Source organism: Saccopteryx leptura, chromosome 3, assembly GCF_036850995.1.
Source record: "Saccopteryx leptura isolate mSacLep1 chromosome 3, mSacLep1_pri_phased_curated, whole genome shotgun sequence".
Taxonomy (NCBI): Eukaryota; Metazoa; Chordata; class Mammalia; order Chiroptera; family Emballonuridae; genus Saccopteryx; species Saccopteryx leptura.
The window spans coordinates 32149306-32154186 of NC_089505.1; positions in this window are offsets into that span (position 1 = coordinate 32149306).

Below are 4881 nucleotides of genomic sequence, written 5' to 3' on the forward strand. Positions count from 1 at the left end.
TTATAGTTTTACAGCTTACATTTAAGTCTTTTATCCATTTTGAGTTTATTTTTGTGAATGGTGTAAGTTGATGATTTAGTTTTTTTGCAGGTAGCTGTCCAATTTTCCCAACACCATTTGTTGAAGAGGCTGTCTTTACTCCAATGTATGCTCTTACTTCCTTTGTTCAAATATCAGTTGTCCATAAAAGTGTGGGTTTATTTCTGGGTTCTCAGTTCTGTTCCAATCATCTATATGCCTGTTCTTATGTCAGTACCAGGCTGTTTTGAGTACAATGGCCTTGTAGTATACCTTGATATCAAGAAGTCTGATACCACCCACTTTATTCGTCTTTTTCAAGATTGCTGGGGCTATTCGTGTTCTTTTTTGGTTCCATATAAATTTTTCGAGTATGTGTTCTATATCTTTGAAGTAAGTCATTGGTTTTTAATCAGTATTGCATTGAATTGATAAATTACTTTGGGTAATATAGACATTTTAATGATGTTTATTCTTCCTAACCATGAGCATGGTATATGCTTCCACTTGTTTGTATCTTCCCTGATTTCTTTTATCAATGTTTTATAATTTTCTGAGTACAAGTCTTTAATCTCCTTGGTTAAATTTATTCCTAGGTACTTTATATTTTTGGTTGCAATGGTGAAGGGGATTGCTTCCTTAATTTCTCTTTCTGACAGTTAATTGTTAGTGTATAAAAATGCCTCTGATTTCTGAATATTAATTTTATATCCTGCCACCTTGCTGAATTTATTTATCAGGTCCAGTAGTTTTTTGACTGAGACTTTAGGGTTTTCTATATACAATATCATATCATCTGCAAATAATGATAGTTTTACTTCTTCTTTTCCAATTTGGATGCCTTTTATTTCTTTTTCTTGTCTGATTGCTGTGGCTAGGACTTCCAAAACTATGTTGAATAAGAGTGGTGAAAGGGGGCACCCCTGCCTTGTTCCTGATCTTAAGGGGATTGCTTTTAATTTTTGCCAGTTGGGTATGATGTTGGCTGTGGGTTTGTCATAGATGGCTTTTATCATGTTGAGGTATGTTCTCTGTATTCCCACTTTGCTGAGAGTTTTGATCATGAATGGGTGCTGGATTTTATCAAATGCTTTTTCTGCATCTATTGAAATCATCATGTGGTTTTTCTCCTTACTTTTGTTTATGTGGTGAATCACATTGATTTATTTGAGAATATTATACCAGCTTTGCCTCCCCAGAATAAATCCCACTTAATCATGGTGTATGATTTTTTCCATATATTGCTGGATCCAGTTTGCTAATATTTTATTGAGGATTTTAGCATCTAAATTCATCAGGGATATTGGCCTATAATTTTCTTTCTTTGTTTTGTCTTTCCCTGGAATCTGAATTATACTCGCCTCATAAAAGGAGCTTGGAAGTCTTCCTTCCTCTTGAATTTTTTGAAATAGCTTGAGAAGGATAGGAGTTAGATCTTCTTTGAATATTTGGTAGAATTCACTTGTGAAGTCATCAGGCCCAGGACTTTTGGGAGAAGGGGAGTTTTTTGATAATTGTTTCAATCTCATTTGTTGTAATTGGTCTGTTCAGATTTTCTGATTCTTCCAGGTTAATTTTTGGAAGATTATATGTTTCAAGGAATTTGTCCATTTCATCTAGGTTGTCTAGTTTTTTTGGCGTACAGTTCTTCATAGTATTTTCTTACGATATTTTGTATTTCTCTTGTGTCAGTTGTTATTTCTCCACTCTCATTTTTAATTTTATTTATTTGAGTCCTTTCTCTTTTTTTCTTGGTGAGTTTTGTTAAAGGTTCATTGATCTTGTTTACCTTTTCAAAGAACCAGCTCCTGGTTTCATTGATCCTCTGTATTGTTTCTTTAGCTTCTATGTCATTTATTTCTGCTCTGATCTTTACTATTTCCTTCCTTGTACTACCTATGGGCTTTATTTGCTGTTCTTTTTCTAGTTCTTTTAGATGCAGGGTCAAGTTGTTTATTTGAGCTTTTTCTAGCTTCTTACAGTATGCCTGTAATGCTATGAACTTCCCTCTCAGGACTGCTTTTGCTGTGTCCCATAAATTTTGAGTTGATGTATGCTCGTTATCATTCGTTTCTAGGAATTTTTTTATTTCTTCTTTGATCTCATTGTTAACCCATTCATTATTTAATAACATGCTATTTAGTTTCCAAGTGTTTGAGTATTTTTTAGTATTTCTGTTGTAGTTGATTTCTAGTTTCATGCCATTGTGATCAGAGAAAGTGCTCAATATGATTTCAATCTTCTTAAATTTGGTGAGACTGCTTTTGTGCCCTAACATGTGATCTGTCCTAGAGAATGTACCATGAGAACTTGAAAAGAATGTATATTCTGTTGCTTTAGGGTGAAAGATTCTGAAGATATCTATTAAATTTAGTTGATCTAGTATGTCCTTTAAGTCTGCTGTTTCTTTGTTAATTTTCTTTCTTGAGGATCTATCTAGTGATGTTAGTAGGGTATTGAAATCCCCTACTATTATAGTATTGCTATTGTTCTTGCCCTTTAAATCCATCAAAGTCTGCTTTATATATTTAGGTTCTCCTATATTAGGTGCATAGATATTTAATGGTTATATCTTCCTGTTGGATTGCTCCCTTTATCATTATGTAGTGACCTTCTTTATCTCTTACAATAGCTTTTGTTTTAAAGTCCATTTTGTCTAATATAAGTATTGCTACCCCAGCTTTTTTTTTTTCATTTCCATTTGCGTGAAATATTTTTTCCCATCATTTTATCTTTAGCCTATGTGCATCTTTTGTTTTAAGGTGTGTCTCTTGTAGACAGCATATGTATGGGTCCTGTTTTCTAATCCATGCAGCTCTCCTATGTCTTTTGACCGGATCATTTAATCCATTTACATTTAAGGTTATTATTGATATGTAGTTGTTTATTGCCATTTTATTCTTTAAAACTGTATTCCTCTTTTATTATATTCTTTTTCTCTTTTGATCTGTTTACAACAGGCACCTTATCATTTCTTGCAGCATTGGTTTGGTTGTAGTGAATTCCTTGAGGGTGTTTTTGTGTTTTTTTTTGTCTGGAAAGCTTTTTATTTCTCCTTCAATTTTAAACTATAGCCTTGCTGGATAAAGTAGTCTTGGTTGTAGTCTCTTGTTCTGCGTTACTTTGAATATTTCTTGCCATTCTCTTCTGGCCTCAAGTGTTTCTGTTGAGAAGTCAGAAGTCATCCTTATGGGGGCTCCTTTGTAGGTGATAGTCTTTTTTTCTCTAGCAGCTTTTAATATTTTCTCTTTATCACTTAGCTTTGGTATTTTAATTATGGTGTGTCTTGGTATTGATTTCTTTGGGGTTCTCTTTAATGGAGTTCTCTGTGCTTCTTGAACATGTGAGATGTTTTCCTGCCTTAATTGAGGGAAATTTTCAGCTATGATATGCTTGAACAAAGTCTCTATCCCTTGTTCTTTTTCTTTTTCTTCAGGATCCCCTATGATACAGATGTTATTTCTCTTCATGTTGTCACAGAGCTCTCTTAGAGTTTCCTCAGACTTTTTGAGTTTCTTTTCTTTTTTCTGCTCTGCTTCTGTGCCTTTATTTATCATGTCCTCCAACTCACTGATTTGATTCTCAGCTTCATCCATCCTGCTTTTAATTGCTTCCATTGTGTCCTTCATTTCTGATATTGTATTTATCATTTCTGACTGATTCTTTTTTATTATTTCAATGTCCTTTTTTATATTTGCTATCTCTTTATTTAAGTGTTTGTAATGACCATCTATTGTTGTTCTAATATCTTTGAGCATCCTAACAATCATTATTTTAAACTCTGCATCTGGTAATTTGGTTATATCTGACTCATTCAAGTCCTTTTCTGGGGATTTCTCTTGATTCATTTGTGTTGCATTTCTCTGCCTTTCTCATTTTGTCTGTGTAAAAGAAGGTTTTGGCCACTGGAGTCCACTGGGTGTGGCCTCTGTGTTCCCTAGGTGGGGTCTGTCTGCAGGCCCACCACCCCCTCTGCTGTTGCTGCCTATGACATTCAGTTATGGGCATTGCCGGTGCCTGCCCACTGGGGCTGTTGCTGTGGTTTCCGCCTCTCCTTCACGGAAGTGGCTATGATCTTGTGCTCGGGTGTACAAGCCTTGGTGGCCTTGGCCTTTGTCCTGCCCCCACGGGTGGCGTTATGCTGGGCCCTGAGGGCAGAGATGAGCACCTTTGCTCAGCTGCGGGTTTCCGCCAGATTCTGGGCTTTCCCGCCACCCCTGCAGGAGGATCCCACTCGTGGGATGGCTGCAAGACTTGGCTCCACAGGCTGGGTAGGACTGCGTCCCAAAGTATATTCTTTAGAATACTAGTATTCTATGTATAGGTTGCTGGTACCTTTTGTTTCTAATTAAATTAAAAGGTTTTTTTAACCAAAAAATTTCTTGGAGCTTTTGAAATATTATTGTATACTATATGTATTTCCAAAGGACCAATAATGCTTAGAAATTTTCAAACATATAAACCCTTTTGTAATGAAGCATTCTGAGTCTATTAACCAAGGTTCTCTGGAGAAAAAGTACCTTATTATATGTGTATGTATTATTTATGCTTACTATATATGTCTGTGTATATACATATGTACATATAGCTCCTTCCAGGGAGGAGCAAATATGTAGTTCAAGTCTGAAGAGATGATGCTGCAGATGAAATCTAAAGGCAGTCTGATGGAAAATTCCCTCTTGCTTGGGGAAGTCGGCCTTTTATTCTATTTACTAAGTCTATTTAACTCATTGGATGAGACCCATCTGCAGTATAAAGGGCAATCTACCTTTGTCCAAGTCCACCAAATTAAATATAAATCTTATTCGAAACATCCAAAATAGGTCCAACCCAGTTAACTCGTAACATTAGTTATCATACCTG